Here is a 17,369-nt window from a genome sequence, read left to right as displayed (position 1 = left end):
GGTGATCAACAGCAATGTGGAAGTGTAAGCTAAATAATCCCTTTCCTCCCCAACTTGCTTCTTGGTCACGATGTTTGTGCAGGAGTAGAAACCCTGACTAAGACAGGACTTGAAATCTTCTAAAACTCAATGCTCTCATCCCATTATGAACATGATCTCATCTATGAGCTGTCCTTGCAGCCCTGGCCTCTGACCCTGACCAGTCAGACTTGTGTGTATAAGTATGTGTGTGTGCAGGTGCTTCAAATGTGCAATTGTGTGTGTGTGTGTGCTTGTGCTTGTGCCTCGGGTTTAGTTGCTCAGTTGCTGCCTATAGTTTCCCTCGAGAGAGTCTTTGTGGTGATTTGAACATTCTTGGCCCACGGGGATTGGCACTATTAGGTTGGAGTAGGTGTGGCCTTAGAGGAAGTTCATCACTGGGGCGGGGGGGGGGGGGAAGTTCGTCACTTTGAGGCTCTACGCTCAAGCTCTGCCCAGTGTGGAAGAGAGACCCTCCTCCTGGCAGCCTGCAGAAGAGTCTTCTCCTGGTGACCTTGGGATCAAGATGTGGAACCCTCAGCTCCTTCTCCAGCACCATGTCTGCCTGGATGCGGCCATGCTTTCAGCCAACGGACCTATCTTCTGAAACCGTAAGCCAGCCCCCATTACATGTTTTCCCTTATAAGAGTTGCCTTGGTCATGGTGTCTCTTCACAGCAAGGAAGCCCTAAGACAGTAATCTCACTAACCTGCAGCTCACTGAGTAGGCTAGGCTGGTTGGGCATCGAGAGCCAGGGATCCACCTGTCCCCACTTAGCTATTTTATATAGAACTCAGTTCCTAGTGTTTGTAAGGCAGGCATTTGGCTGATGGGGACATCCCAACCTTAGCCCGTGACTAGTTCTGAACTGTTCCAGATTGTATGAAGTCTCACCCTAGGCCTCCACACTTTGCCCATACAAGGAGGCTCAAGAAATGTCAGCAAGAAACCTGCACAACTCTGAAACCCTGAAGAGAAGACACTGGTAAAGGGAGAGGGGGTGTTTAAAGAGCAGCTTCAGGAGAGATGGCTCAGTGGTTAAGAGCACTGACTGCTCTTCCAGAGGTCCTGAGTTCAATTCCCAGCAATCACATGGTGGCTCACATCCATCTCTAATGGGATCTGATGTCCTTTCTGGTGTGTCTGAAGACAGCTACAGTGTATACATATACATAAATACAGTGTATACATATACATAAAATATATAATTTAGTCGGGCGGTGGTGGCACACACCTTTAATCCCAGTACTTGGGAGGCAGAGCCAGGCAGATTTCTGAGTTTGAGGCCAGCCTGGTCTACAGAGTGAGTTCCAGGACAGGCAGGGCCATACAGAGAAACCCTATCTCAAAAAATCAAAAAAAAAAAAAAAAAAGAGCAGCTTCGAGACAGCAAGTCCATTAAGAAATAGCTCCAGCCTTACAAACACGAGGACCTGGGTTCAAGCCCCAGAATGCCCACAAAAAAGCCAGGTGTGGAAACAGCCAGGTCCCCGTGGCTCGCTGCCAACTACTCTAATCTAACAACTGAGTTTGTCCTCTGGCCTCTGCATGCAAACACACACACACACTTTTAACGGTGTCTGTTGCCACTAGTTTAGTGCACACTGGCTGTCCAGCGACTATGGTCCCAGTCCAGAGATGTCGCTAAAGGTCTGGGATGTTACAGAAAAGACTGGAAGTACCTTTCCCTAATCCAAGCCTCCAGACACCCTTCCCCCTTATTCCGGGGTCAGTCCAGCCCCTTCATTCCTTGATTCCACCAAATGGAAGGCAGGCACTACATGGCGAAGGTATCTACCATCTGGAGACAGGAACTGAACTCTGCTTGGGCCATCCGGAACTCTGGGGAGCATGGCCCTGCTTCAGCCTGGTGCCCAGTGGCTTCTGACTACACCGCTCTGACCTGGTCCTAGTCCCAGGGGATACAGAGGTGCTCTGATGCCACCTGGAAGGACGTAGATTAGCAGGATCTGTGGGCTTCCTGGAGTTCTGATGGCTGGGTAGGAATATCTTGGAAGACCCAGCGAGCACTTGCTCTGGCCCTTGACATGGCAAGGGCAGGGAAGAGGAGAAGGAGCAGAGCAGGGGTTGCTGCCTAGTGATATCTCCTGGGCATGGGGTTGAGGCAGTCTATCGCCCACCTCCCAGGCAGCCGTGGAACTGGAGGTGACGCTGCAGAGCTATCTCTAGCAGGAGCCAGAGGCGAGTCATCACTCAAGTTCACCATGCAGAAGACACGAGTGTGCCTCTTCTGGCTGAAAAGAGGCTAAGTCCTGGCTAAGGGTGTCTTAGCCATGACGACGCTTAGTCTCAGTAGCTGGGAACGAAGATGGACCAGGGTCACTCACGTCAGCATCCCTCCAGAACCTTAACTACGAGGAGCAGCATGTCTACAGAAGACAGCTCAGCCGTCTTGGAACCCAGTCTCAGACCTCTGTGTCTATAACCAAGCTCTGGGCAGCCAAGCACCCAGCTTCTTCAATCCTCATGACGCCATCGGCTTCCTGGGGAGGAGATGCACAAGCTAAAGATTGGGTGCTGGCCCTGCCTGGTGTGGACGGCCCCGCCCGGTGTGGAGCACTCCTCAAGGCTGGGGGTCCCTAGTGGTGGTCGCAGGCTTAGGCTAGGTGCTGAAGGAGGGTTTGAATGGTGACACATGGTGGCCAGGGGTCAAATCACGAAGGGCTACAGGATCAAGTAAGGGGAAGGTGGCCCTAATTCACTCTCAGGATAGGGACAGCATCCTTGCTATAAAGACTGTTATATGTTCTGCATCCCGTTACTGTGACGTGCACACCAGGCCAGGCTACTCTGAGCTCAATTAACCTAACGCAGCACCACTAGTCGGCACTCACAGGGCTGTTTCAAAGACAAGTTTGCTGAGGCTGCTGAAGGTTCAGTCAGGTGTCCACTGTCACCCATCTAGTAAGAGGCACCAGGCTGGCTGGCTTCAGGGCCCAGCCCAGGAGCACCTGAATCTTCCTAAACCCTAGCCTGCTCCTTCAGGTGCCAACCCTGTTGAAGATGCTGACGACCTCAAGGCTCCAAGGCTTTAAAGGCAGTTTGTCTTCCAGAGACAATGCAGCTGGCACCAAGCCCTGTGGTAGCGGCAGCGGGCCAGGGACATAGTTTGGCCCCAGAACACCCCTGAGCAGTTGGCAGCGCCTTTAAACTGCAATTGGAACAGCGAGGGGAGGCAGGTGAGGTACAGGAGCGAAGCTATGCTGTCTGCACTCCCATCTCATTGGGACACCCCCCTTTTCCCACGTAGCCTCTGCAGCTTTGGCGATGACCTCCTTGCTTACCCCACATGCACAGTCTGGCTGCCGCTGCTCCACCCCTCTCCTCTTAAGCCTCAGAGGTGCAGGTATGTCCCAGCACAGTTAAGGTCACTTGGCCCTACCCACCAACTCCAACGGGAGGGCTCATCGTGAGACTTCTTGCCTCTGAGCAGGTTCTCTGGGGCAAACTTCCGGCCTAAAGGCCTTGAAGGAGACTTGATGCTTCCCAAGGGTCTGTCATGTGTGAGGAATATGGTTTAGTTCACTGGAACCTTGGCAGACATTGCTATAGAAAAGGCATGGGTCCCTTTTGTGTACTGTGAAGCCAGGCAAGAATGTCCTGGTTGGAAGATATGTTCTCAGTCAATAAGATGCTTGCATGTGGACTTTGGCTCAGTCCTGAGAACCCACATTAAAAGAAGAAATATTTGCATGGTGGTGTACATGCCACCCTCATACTGGGGAGGCAGAGACAGTTTGCTGGTCTGCCAAGTGAGTTTCAAACCAGTAGACTCAGAAACAAAACAAAGCAGAGACAGAAAAGTATGGCACAGAGTGTATGGCACCTGGGGAACAATAGCAGACGTATCCCGTGCCCTTCTCAGACAAGCGCAAAGACAGTCGCACACACCTGTGCACGCGTGTGCACGCGCACACACACACACACACACACACCACATTCTCACACACAGACTATCTAGGTGAGCCAGCCCAAGCCAGTGTTCAAGTGATTCATTTGCATGTGAAGGATCTGGGGTAGACAGAAGAGTAGGCATCTTACCCACCGGGACATTTAGGGGCCAACAAGTGACAGATACCGGCCTGCCCAAGGTTGCTTTGAGCAAGCCACCGGTCATCTGCCCAGAGCTCCCACCACATCACGAGGCCCACAGTGGACCCAAAGCATCTTTCTCCAAGCTCACATGTCAGCCCAGGAGGATTTAAATCTAGTTCTAAGGAGCCCAGGTCCAGGTGCGCCACTATTATTAGGGATGGGGAAGGACAGAATTATGCTGCTTGTGACACAGACGATGAAGGCCCTGAGAGAAAGGGTGACTCACCAGGTGGTTACAAAGCAGACCTGGCTCCTGCCAGTTGTTTTCCCTGACTTGAGTTTTCTGTTCCTTCCTGCCCTCCACTCCCTGTTCCCTGCTGGAGGACATTCTGTTCTCACTGAACAGGGCCGCTCAATTCTCCACTTGTGGACCCAGGGTCCTCGGCTGATCGGGCTTATCAGCCCAGCGTGAAGCCTGGCTTTGTGTAGGATCCTGGGCACAGGGCTGAAGGATCCTGTGAATCCTGGGCTCCCTACTCTGTTCCAGGTAGGTTCAACCTCAGGCTTCATCCCAGGCCTTGGTTTGGACTGCTACCAGCTCCGAAGTCTCCTTCCCACTCCTGCTGGCCATACCACAGCCTCCCCTGCCCACCTGCTCTCCACCAGTTCACTCCTCCTGTCAATACCCTTAGAGCCTCAAAGCAACTCACATTAATTTCTCATGCCCCAGTGATTCCCCGGTGGGGGGTCATGATGTTAAGGTCATGTTTAAAAATGCTTAGTTGGAGATGTGGATCAGTTGGTAAACTGCTTGCCTGACACACACAAAATCCTGGGTTCGGTCTCCAGCACTGCACAAGAGGTATGGTGGTGCACGCCTGTAGTCACACTACAGAGGTAGAAGCAAGAGGGTTAGAAGTTCAAGGTCATCCTTACCTATGTCATGAATTGAGGGTAAACCTGGGCTACATGAGACCCTGAAATAAACAGGACACTAGGGAGATGCTTCAGTGGGTAAAGTACTTGCCCCACCTCCTGGGACCTGAACTCCGATCTCCAGCACCCATGTAACCCAGTGCTAAAGGGAAGAGGGATGTGGACATAGGTGGACCTCTGGGCTCCCTGGCCAGACACGCTTACCCAAGTGGTGAGCTCCAGGTTCAGTGAGGGGCCTTGTCACAAAGTATAAGCTGAAGAACGTACGACTGAGAAAGAAACCCAAAGCTGACCTCTGGCCTTCACACATGCATGCACAGAGGAGAGTGCCTACACGTACACACTGAGGAGAGTATGCATGAAATAAGAACATGGGGCTGGAGAGATGACTCAACGGGTAAAAGTGGTTTTCCACTCTCTTCAAGAGAACCCAAGGTTCAATTTCCAGCACCCATGTTAGGTGGCTCACCACTGCCTGTGCCTCCAGTTCCAAAGGATCCAATGTTCTTTTCTAGTTTGTGGCCACCACACACACATACAGAGACAGAGACAAGGAGAGAGAGAGAGAGAGAGAGAGAGAGAGAGAGAGAGAGAGAGAGAGAGAGAGAGAGAGAGAGAGAGAGAGAGAGAGAGAGAGAGAGAGAGAGAGAGAGAGAGAGGAAGAAAAGAGAGAGAGAGAGAGAAAGAGAGAGAGAGAGAGAGAGAGAACAAGTAAACACAAATATTCATCTCAAACATGATATCCAGAAAGCACCCAAACCTTCAAAGCTGGTCTGTAGGGTTTTCTTTTCCAGGCAGCTCCTCCCACATTCCCCACATGACCCCTCACTTCACGCCCTGGGTCCTGTGGGTAAGGTCTACATCAGATCTGGTGTGGGAACTTCACTCTGCACTCTGGGCTCCACCAAGGGAGGTGCTGCTGGTGCCTGCCACCCACAGGTGACAGGGAAAAGAGGGAAATGGCATTGAGTCACAGGCCCGGGAAGCCCCTTAGAGTACAGCACCTAAGGCTTGCTTTCTCGAGCCTTGACGATACGTCTTGTCTTTTACCTGACTGGAGGCAATCGGTGCCTGTGGGTTGGGGCCAGGCTCTGGGAGAGAACAATGTCCCTCTGGGCTCTGAGAGGAAACATTCAGGGGAGAGCCAGGCAGCCAAGGCAGGGATGGAAGTGAGGCATCAGTGCCAGCCATCGGGCCTCTGTTGTCAGTCACAACAGGTATAACACAGGTAAGTGGAGAGTACACACGTGTGAGACACGAGGAGAAGCCCCGTCTGGTTGTATGTTGGGAGTAGGGGTGTGCACGAACACAAATGCACAGTTGGTGCATCCAACTGGGCGCATAGATGGAGGCAGGAGGACTTCAGGTGTTCTACTCCATTCATCTCCAGCTGGTTCCTTTAAGACAGCATCTCCTCCCAAATCCAGAGCCCAGAAAACCAGCAACCCATTCGTCTCTGCCCTTCCCCTCCTCTAGCATTAGAGTTACAGGCATGTGCTAGCACTGGAGTTACAGTCACACCTAGGCTTTTACATGCATTTCCTAGGAACTTAAACACAGAGTCCTCACGTTTCCACAATAAACGCTCTTACTGAGCCCTCTCCCCAGTTTGATCCCACTTGTCTTTACTGAACATCTTCTTGTCTGGTTCTCTTCCAGGCGGCTGCAACACAGAGGGTCAGAAAGAAAGGCCTGCATCCCACTGGATGACATCCTAATCCATGGGCCAGTGACAGACAGGCACGGCCCTCTGTGGCGTTATGAGACAGATTCAGAGGACTGACAGGGCACAAGGGATGGCGAAGGATTGTTCCATGAAGCTTTAGAGAGGCCTTCTTTGATCACTAGATTGCTGAAAGACGTTCATTCATGCTGTGGGGCTAGGGAGCTGACTCAGAAAGAAAGCACTTCTCAAGCCTGAGAACCTGAACTCAAGTCCCAAGCAGCCATGCCAGGCAGTGTCCAGGGATAGTCCCAGTGCTGGAAAGGTGAAATCAGGAGAGATCTCTGGGACTCAACGGCCATCGAGGGACCAGCCCTGCTAACTCCAGGTTCTGTGAGAGACCCTCAAAAAAATGTGGAGAGCATTAGAGGAAGACACCCATGGTCAAGCTTTGGTTGTCCTCCACAAGTGCATGTATGGGCAATGCACACATATGTACACACACATGAACACACAGGCACACACTGTATGGCCCAGGTTGGCCTGAGAACTCGTGATCTTCCTGCCTCCGTGCTATGATTACAGGCTTGAGTCACACATGGCTTCCCAGGGTTATTTTTGCTGAAGATGACAAACAGGCCTTCCCTAAAGTCCAGACTCTAGGCAGATGCAGGAGACCCTGGGATCAGGTAACCAAAGGGGCAAAAATCTATAATCCAGGGATTCCTTATGGGGTCATGAAAGCAAAGGATGGTGTCTGGGCCTGCCAGGTCTAGAGGTCAAATGAGCCAAGCAAGGGTTCTGCTGAGCCTGGAAAGCCAGAGAGGAGGATACATCAAACTTGGGTGTGGACACAGCGTCAAGCTTGGAAAAAGAGAGGAGGCACAGGTGGTCTCAGGTGAGGAAGCCATGTGCGCCTGCGTGCGAGACACACACACACACACACACACACACACACACACACACACACACACGGGGGCGTGTACTGGCTGGTTTTGTGTGTCAACTTGACACAGGTTGGAGTTATCACAGAGAAAGAAGCTTCAGTTGGGGAAATGCCTCCATGAGATCCAGCTGTGGGGCATTTTCTCAATTAGTGATCAAGGGGGGAGAGCCCCTTGTGGGTGGTGCCATCCCTGGGCTGGAAGTCTTGGGTTCTATAAGAGAGCAGGCTGAGCAAGCCAGAAGAAGCAAGCCAGCAAGGAACATCCCTCCATGGCCTCTGCATCAGCTCCTGCTTCCTGACCTGCTTGAGTTCCAGTCCTGACTTCCTTGGTGATTAACAGCCATGTGGAAGTGTAAGCTGAATAAATCCTTTCCTTCCCAACTTGCTTCTTGGTCATGATGTTTTTGCAGGAATAGTAAACCCTGACTAAGACGGGAGTTGGGGGGGAGAAAAATGAATGGAACGTGTGAGACCTTAAAAGGCCATCTCTGTACACACCCAGGTGAGGGCCTAACTTCTAGAATTCTCAGTCCCCTTAAGTAAGGACAGTAGAGAAACTACTGGAAACTACTATTTCCACCTTGGCCTGGAAATAAGAGTATGTGGCAGAGATGGGTGAAGCCGGGAGGGAGGGCGCCTAGCTTCCCATTCACATCTGTACCAGGAAGGTGATGCAGAGGAAGCCAGAACTCCCCTAGCTCTCAGGAACTGCACTCCAGCTGGGCACACCCCAAGGGCAGGTCCTTCAGCAGAATGGCACATTTAGTTTATGGCACGTCCCCCTCCTCTTCTGTCAGCTCCCCATTGTGCAATGGAATTCACACGCAGAAAAGTACAAAGTAGAACAGCCCAGTGACCTAGCACAAAGCCACACTGTCCGTCACCCAGTCTAGAAATAGACACCTTTGTGTTCGCTCCGGGCACTAGCCTCTCTCACGGCCCCTCCCTTCCAGAGAAAGCCAGCCTTGGGACTTTGGGATAGTAGGACCTTGCCCATAGACCTGGCCGTCACCATGACTCCTTAGGTATCCACTTTGCGGGCCTTCTGCTGTGTGTAGAGAGTGACAGAGGACAACCATGACACCCTCCTCTGGCCTCGTATAGACACAGGGCCGCACGCCCATATCCCTCATACACAACAATAATAATAGTAAGATTACTATTACTGATAATAATAATAATTTAAAACAAGTTTTGGTTTTTTTTTTTTTTTAAGACAGAATCTGACTATGTAGACCCTGCAGACTTGAGGCTTAGAATTCTCTATGTAGATCAGGCTAGCCTCCAACTCAAAGATCAGCCTGCCTCTGCCTCCCAAATACTGGGATTTAAAGGTGTGTGTCACCATGCCCAGAAACAAATACATTTTTTTAAAATAATAAAATAGGTCCATGTCATTGCTAGTATGATAAGAGCATCTTTTGCTGCAGTGAGGTGATTCTTGGAGGCATCCCAGATGGCCCATTTGTTGGTCACAAGGATGACTAGCCACAGTCATAAACTCTCAGTCCCCACCCCCATCCTTCAGGAGAGCTGAGACTGCGACAAGGTGGCAATGCCTCTATGAAGACCCCCAAATGAAGTTGGGTATGCCTAACACTCAAGGCCCTAGATTTTATCCTTAGCATACACACACACACACACACACACACACACACACACACACACACACACAGAGTAATAAAGTAAAAATGTTTTGAAGAAATAGAATGAACAAACATTGACAAATGTTGCCCTTCGTTTTGTGAGGCATCAGAGAAATATTGAACTTGAAGGAAGGGGCCTGAGAACCTTTCCTCTGATGCATTGTGGGTAACCCGGAGACTCACTTGTGCTTGGCGTCTGGAGTCAGGGGCCCTTACCTGTCTTCCCTCTGTGCTGCATTAACTCGGGTCTAAATGTTACCTTTCCAGGCTCTTGTGTCCCTGAACAAAGAATTTGACCACAGACACACGGTTAGACATACAAGTAGAACGGAGACAGTTTAGGAAGACAAGAAAAGCAGGGGATGGGGTTGGGGGAGGTTGGGATGGGTGGAGAGATGGCTCAGTGGCTAAGAGCACAGGCTACTCTCCCAGAGGACCCAGGTTTAATTTCTAGTACCCACATGGCAGCTCACAACTGTCTGTAACTCCAGTTCCAGCTAATCCTACACCCTCATACAGACATACATGTGGGCAAAACACCAATTCACATAAAATTTTAATAATAATAATAATAATAATAATGATGATGATGATGATGATGATGATGATGATAATAATGATGATGATGATGAAGAAGAAGAAGAAGAAGAGGAAAACAGGCTAGTGGGCCCTGGGCAAGGCAGACACTCGAAAGGGCTGCTTCAGAAGCCAGCAGTGTAGCTCCGCAAATAAAGCCGCTTTCTGCCAAACTTGAAGTCCTGAGTTCGATTCCCAGAACCCAAATGATGGAAGTCAAGAACTGCTGCCACGAATTTCCCTCTGAGTTCCACACACGTCATGTAGCATGTATGTGCATACACGTCATGTAGCCTGTATGTGCACACATGTAATGTAGCCTATATGTGCATACACGTCATGTAGCATGTATGTGCACACACGTAATGTAGCATGTATGTGCACATCCTCACACATCAAACAAGTAGACAGCCCAACAAGAGTCGCTGAAAAGGGCCGGAGAGACGGCTCAGTGGTTAAGAGCACTGACTGCTCTTCCGGAAGTCCTAAGTTCAAATCTCAGCAACATATGGTGGCTCACAACCATCTGTAACAAGACCTGATTCCCTCTTCTGGTGTCTGAAGACAGCTACAGTGTACCTACATATAATAAATCTTGTAAAAAAAAAAAAAAAAAAGAGTCACTGAAGAAAAGGTGCTGGGCCAAGAGACTCGGGACCTACTTATAGGTGGTTTACGTAGCACGCACCTTGGCCATATTTGAGTATGGCAGGCTTTTCTCCCACTTACTGGTGTATGAGGCCCAGTTCAGCTGAGGAAGGGCTTCTAATGTTTTTCTACCTGGCTTCAGGATAATCTTAATGAGCTTTTTCAAATGTGATGATTTGTCGGGATAGCCTACCGGCGTCCAGAGCAATGGCGCTTCGGTATATTGTGTACGGTGTAGAGAAAACGATTTCAGCATGCATAATCCCCCACCCCCAGCATAAACCGAGCATAGTATGCACTGGGGGTGGAGGTGGGATCGCAAGTTCAAGATCAAATGGTGTTCGAGGTTAGCCTGAGCTACAAGGAGAAGGTGGCTCAGCCTACACACCTTATGGTGTGGGCACCTGACTTCTTTGCTTCCTCTCAGTGGGCCTCAAGTTTCCCCAGCAGCAGCAGGAACCACAGAGATTAGACTAGCTCCGAGTCCTCACACGGTCCTGAGGTTTGTCTGGGGGCCTTGGAGCGCACAGCACTCTGCCTTCCAGAGCACCCCCGAGCTCTTCTCCTAACGAGGGGTTGGAAGGGTGAAGTCTACACGATTCCCTGCTTCCTACGGCATACCCCTCCAGGTCTGCAGGCCTGCAGTCAGGCTGAAATCCCACCCCAGTGCCAAAGCTGTGACACACCGGAGCTTTGACCTTCAGCCCTGCCTGACAGTGGGCCTCTGTGTGACCGGCCCTGGCCGCGCCACACTGCCGTCTCTTGTTTTGTACACAAACATGGCCCTTGGGGTTTTGGAAGCTGCCAGGCTCACTTTGTCTTTCCACCAACAATGCACTTTTTTTTTTCCTTAAAGATGACAGCACATGCTTGGGTTAGCCACACAAGTAGGGGCCTTGGAAAGATTCTGAAAGAAGGAGAGGACAAGTCACCCTCTCTCTATTCCTGTCTCCATTGTAGTGCCTGGTACTACACACTGTGGGCTCAAGAGGACAACTGGTTGAAAAAGAACATGAGTGAACTACAGATAGTCCCTAAAGATCCACCAGTTCATCTTTTCTTTTCACCGTCCCTCCCCACCCCCGCACAGCACCCCATCTCTGCTGCCCTCGAGCACCAGGTAGGGACTCCTCAAGGAAGAGGTGCCTTGGTCTTTGTTGTTACTTCGAACAGTCTCAGGTAACCCAGGTTGGCCTTGAAATCTCCATGTAGCCCACAATGATCACTAATGTCTGATCCTCTTGCTTTTACCTCCCAAATGCTGGGATCATAGGTATGTATCACCACGCCCTGTTTATGCCGAGGAAGACACTCAGGGCTTCTACCAACCGGACCCTACCCTAGCCTTGGCCTTCTTTTGTAAAGAAGGGCTGATTATGGAGCCTAAACAGGGGTGCTAGAGACCTTGGGACCAGACTCCGAATACAGGCTAGGCAGAAGTGGTGTAGACAACATTGGCATATCTCTTGTTTTCTTTCTTCCCCAGTCCATTCTCACACATACCCATGTGTGGGCATTTGCACAAAAAGTAGTGTGGTGTGTGTGTGTGTATTTGTAAAGGCCAGAGGTCAATGCTGAGGGATCCTATTCTATCATTATTTGCCTAATTTGTTTTTGAGACAGGGTCTGTGTGGTCCTGGCTATCCTGGAACTCACTAGGTATGTAGACCGGCCTGGCCTCAGACTCACAGATCCTCCTGCTTCTCTGGCTTCCCATCTCAAGTGCAAGGGTTAAAGGTATATGCCACCATGCTCAGCTTGTCTAACTTATTTAAACAGTATCCCTCACCAGATTCGGAGTTTACTAGTTGATCTAGCCAGGGACCTGCCTGTCTCCACTTCCACAGTACTGGGGCTTTTAAAAAAAATACATACTTTAAAACTTCAAAATTTAAAGTTCAGGTTCTAATGCTCAAATGGCAAATACTCTCTTGCTGAGCTATGCCCTAAGCCCCAGGAAGAGAGGTTTTCTAGAGAATACCCGTAGTCAGATTGGGAACTCCAGGAAAAAAGTGCCAGAGCTAAAAAAAAAATCTATCTTCATCTGTCAGTCTGAAGCAGAAATTAGCAGTCCTCGTTTTAAACTTCATAATTATAATAAAATAGCAGGCTTAAGATTTAATAAGACAACAGGGCATGTCATGGCATCTAGGCTAGGCCTTCCTAACCTAGCCCTGCAAGTTCCACACTTCTCTGGGAGGGAAAAGATCCCTGTGGCAGGCAGGGACCGGGGGTAGCAGGAAGATCACCGTAGGTCCAGGCCCAGGAGGTACTAGGGGAGTGGGGTGCTGAGGTCAAACCTTAGAGGTCCATAGGGTCCAAAGAGGTGACTCTGCAGGGACCCAGGGTGTCACTTCTTGTTTTGTGAGACAGTATCTCATTTAAGCAAGCCTGGGTTCAATCTTGGTGTATAGCCAGGGATGACTTTGAACTTCTGACCCTCCTGCTCCTCACTGCTGAAATCCAGGTGTTCAAGAGTGTTAGAAGTTTAAAGCCATCCTTAACTTGGGGATTTAAGTTTGGAACCTTAAGCGGTACTGATGTATAATGGTTTCAGCCACTTCTGGATTTTTGTATTTGTACTTAAAGGAATCAAAAGTAGGGCCTTTGGAATCTGCAGAGCCCATTTGCAGAGCAGTGTCATGCACCATGGTCACGGGTGGGGGAGTCTGTGATCAATGCGCGTGAACAGACACATACATGGTCCAGCCACACAGCTGAGTATCCCTAAGCTTTAAAACAGAGGCGACCCTAAAACATGCTGTAACTTAATCTCCTACACAAGACACATACTAAATTTCACTTAAGTGAAGCCCCTCATCTTCAGATTGACATAAAGCAGGTGGTAGCTGCAAAGGGCTGGGGGAAGGGACTGGGGAGCCATGTTTAATAATGGCTGCAAGATTTCCAGAATACCACAGATGGAGCACAGGGCAGTGTGCATGTGCTCCTAATGCCATTGAGTGGTGTCGCCCAATCCTCCACAATAGTAAATTCATTTGCTACACAGTTCAGTGAACAAAGTAACTTGAGGCCCCAGCCACAGGGTTTAGTACAAATGGTTTTATTTGCATTCTGACCCAGCACAGAGCCCACATACAGATTTCTCATTTACAAGTGCAAAATATGCTTTATTTCAGGTACAAAAACAACATGGCATTATGACAACGCGGGTTTCCACGACCCCCTTTCCCATGACCTGCCACACATATTTGACCAACCTGGACTACCCCCCCCCAAAACCCCACCACCTTTAGAAGAGAATCACCCCACCTAGAGGAAGAAGGTAGGTGAGAAAACCTCAAGAAAGAATCACTTCAAAGCATGAAAGAACATGGTAAGTAACCAAGACTTTATCCAGCAGGAAGAGATAGGTCAGTGCACGAAACAGCCGCCTCTTGCTTGTCTCCAATACTAGCCCCACAAAGCTCTCTAGCAGTACTGTCAGCCCAGTGACAAAGCCTCAGCGTGGCCACGTGGGAAGAAGCTTGTCCGTGGACATAACAGATGTGGCCTGCATAGGACCTGGACTGGATACTCATCCTGGCTCAGTCCATGGAGGTTGCATATCCTAGATAAAACTTGCCTCTATCTGGGCGGGTTGAGATCTTGAACTACTAATACATACCTATGTGATATAGTTATCTTGGGGATGATATTTATATCTAAACACAAGATCCACATTTCTGCATATGCTGTACACATGACCCAAGGGTAATTTTGTTTGTAGTAGATCCATGTTTTGAATGTGACCCGTCCCATGCGGTCAGGAATAGAATTTTGGATTTGGAAAACAGGATGTGCAACTTGCTGTAGTCTAAGGGCCCAGTCCGTCCCTCACTTTTCAGTGGTTTCCCCAGCTGGAAACCTGGCTTTGGAGAAAAACTCAGTGAGACGCAGGTCAACGAGGAGCATAGGAGAGGCAGGTTTGGAGTGGCTGCAGGCAGGATGCAGAAGACGTGAGGGGTCTACAGATGATAGGCAAGCCATGAAAAATGAACATCCCCAGCGAACACTGCTCCACAAGTACTGGAGAAATTTGGGTCCAGGAAAGGCAGAAAGCTGCCCAGCAATCCCACCACACAGCAAGGGTCTAGCATATATATATACATGCACGGGGAGGGCTCTGCAGGCTCCAGAGGTTAAGCTAACAGGGGTTTAATCTTCAAGGCACCTGCGGAAATCAGTCTGTCCTTTCTAGGACAGGTTCTAGTAGGAGGCTCAGGCCACCACCACCCCCTACAGCTCGGCGGCCCATAAATACAGCACAAAAGTCCTTTCTTCTATCAAACCCTGACCAGGGGACCAGGACAAAGGCCAAGCAGGGTTCCAGGTAACAGGGAGCATTTGAGGAAGAGACCTCTGTACTTTCTCTCATGGAAAGGCTGGGCAGAGTCCCTGGGAGCCAAGTGAGGTTCAGAACTTTCCAGAAGTGAGACACACAGAAGGCAAGGAACTCTCCAGACTTCTCTGAATACACCTTCTACTTCTCCTAAGTCTATGCTAAATGCATTGTTAAGATAGTCCTTAATGCTTGAGAGTGCCTTACGTCATCCTAAGGAGAGAGAAGGCAACTGAGGGAGGGGCTAGCTCAGTGGCAGGACTCCTGCCTCACATGGGTGCGGCCCTGGGTTCTGGGTTTGTTCCCTATCACTGCCAAGCAAGACAATAAAATACATTAAAAATATAAAAAAGGAGGAGTCGGGGAGTAAATATTTTAGTGTTTAAGGACCAAGAGGTAAAATTATGTATGTTGGCACAAGAGAAAACAACTTAATAGCCCAGACTAGCCTCCACCTCAGTCACCCTACTTTCACTGTCGGGCTGCAGCAGCGCGGGCCCACAGCACTGCCCTGAGTACTGGGATTGCAACTTCACACTACCACACCCAACTCTCCACAATGGATTATTGGTTCTGTGGAACTAGGGATAGGACTCAGAGCCTTGCTCATGGTTGTCAAGTGCTCTGCCATTGAGCCACACCCTAGTCCTGCATGGCTTAACACAAGCAATCCAAAAATGCAGTGATTTAGTGTAATTTCTGATGGCAAGGCTATCATTCCCTGGACTACGTTTGAAGATAATGTTCTCTAATAACCAATTGATGGCAAAAGTAGATAGACAGCATTGAGTTTGGTTACTATTTGCAAATATAAACGGGGGTTGGGGGGGTGGGGAGAAGGCACTCTTGGAAAGAAAGGGAACACAGACCTCTTCACTCCAGTCCTTAGGAAAACCAGCCTGATGGCCCAGGCTAGACGCCCTTCACGGCAATGCCTGGAGGGCCTCGGAGGCTGGGAAGCAGCTAAGAAAAGCCGGCCTTGGGAAAGGAGTCCGGCCTTGGGAAAGGAGTCCGGGTGCTTCCCAGGGTCTCACTGTCTCTTAGGCCCAGTAGTCCTGACTTCAGAGGACAAAGAGACAGGAAGACTCTGAGGTCCTCGCCTACGCAACCACACTCACTCAGGTCCACACCTACACAACCACACTCACCCAGGTCCACGCCTACACAACCACACTCACCCAGGTCCACGCCTACACAACCACACTCACCTAGCTGCGGTCAGGGAAATCCTGGGACGTGATGAGCAGACATCCACTAAGGGTTTACGTGCAGCAGCACTGGTGGCACTGTGTACAGACAGAAAGGTCACCTTTCTACCACAGGACTTTGATGACTGGAAAACAATGGTAAAGTTTCCCCACAGCTCAGATTCACCTACTGACAGCAGCCTCCAGGTTCTCAGGTCTCCAAGTCAAGGATTCATGTTTTAGGGACAGTTCTGGGGCTCAGACATAGGGACAGACATTCTATCAATGAATTATACTGTTCACCTTATATTAAAGGGAGCCTGGGACCCTTGACTTTTGGTCCTGTCCCTCCAGTGTACCTAAGGCACTGACCATATTCAATTCTCCTTGCCCCCAACAACCTCAACTTTCCACTGACAACAGCTAAAGAGTCTTTCTATTTCTTTCACTGATGTGTTAATCATTTTCAGAACTCCAGCGACTTGGGCCAGCCCCTGAAGCAACACTGGACTTAGGAACTGGTGACGTGCTCATGGGTTCTAGCCTTTTCTTGGTTAATAGCTCTCAAGGGGCTCCAGGCAGACTGGGTCAGAGGACACTAGGGCAACGTCTGACCTTTTTCTAGACCCCCACAATGGCTAATCTTGATTGTCAACTTGATGGGACTTAGTATCACCATGGAAACACACCTCTGGCTATGTCTGCCAATGGGTTTCTTTTCTATTCTTTTAATTCAACCAGCAAGAGCAAGAATGCATTCTCCCACCACCAAAAATTATTCAGTCAAGCACATTCAGAGTGCAAAGAATAAGCATTGCCCTTGGAAATGCCATCTCCTTGATCATGGTCTCTCCCCTGCCAGGTAAGTATGTGAGGAGTCTCCAAGATTAGTTACCTGAGGTGGGAAGGCCTACCCTAATGTTTCATGGCTGAAGTTTTGCCGAGTAAAAAGGTGTACTGGCAGTTTTGTGTGTCAGCTTGACATAAGCTGGAGTTATCACAGAGAAAGGAGCCTCCCTTCAGGAAATGCCTCCATAAGATCCAGCATTTTCTCAATCAGTGATCAAGGGTGGGAGGGCCCATTGTGGGTGGTGCCACCCCTGGGCTGGTAGTCCTGGGTTCTCTAAGGAAACAAGGCAGTAAATAAACATCCCTCCATAGCCTCTGCATCAGCTCCTGCTTCCTGGCCTGCTTGAGTTCCTGTCCTGACTTCCTCTGGTGATCAACAGCAACGTGGAAGTGTAAGCTAAATACACCCTTTCCTCCCCAGCTTGCTTCTTGGTCATGATGTTTTGTGCAGGAATAGAAACCCTGACTAAGACAAAAGGAGATGGTAAGATAAGCATTGTAT

At 49.7% G+C, this 17,369-nt stretch overlaps 1 pseudogene; it reads right to left on the bottom strand.

Moving 5' to 3' along the window:
• Positions 1-16,755: 16,755 nt before the first annotated feature.
• On the bottom strand, positions 16,756-16,888 carry LOC116072376 (annotated as a pseudogene).
• Positions 16,889-17,369: the final 481 nt, after the last annotated feature.

Source organism: Mastomys coucha, unplaced genomic scaffold, assembly GCF_008632895.1.
Source record: "Mastomys coucha isolate ucsf_1 unplaced genomic scaffold, UCSF_Mcou_1 pScaffold1, whole genome shotgun sequence".
In the NCBI taxonomy this organism is placed as follows: domain Eukaryota; kingdom Metazoa; phylum Chordata; class Mammalia; order Rodentia; family Muridae; genus Mastomys; species Mastomys coucha.
Note: the sequence above shows the minus strand (reverse complement) of the source record. Positions and strands in the feature narration are given on the sequence as shown.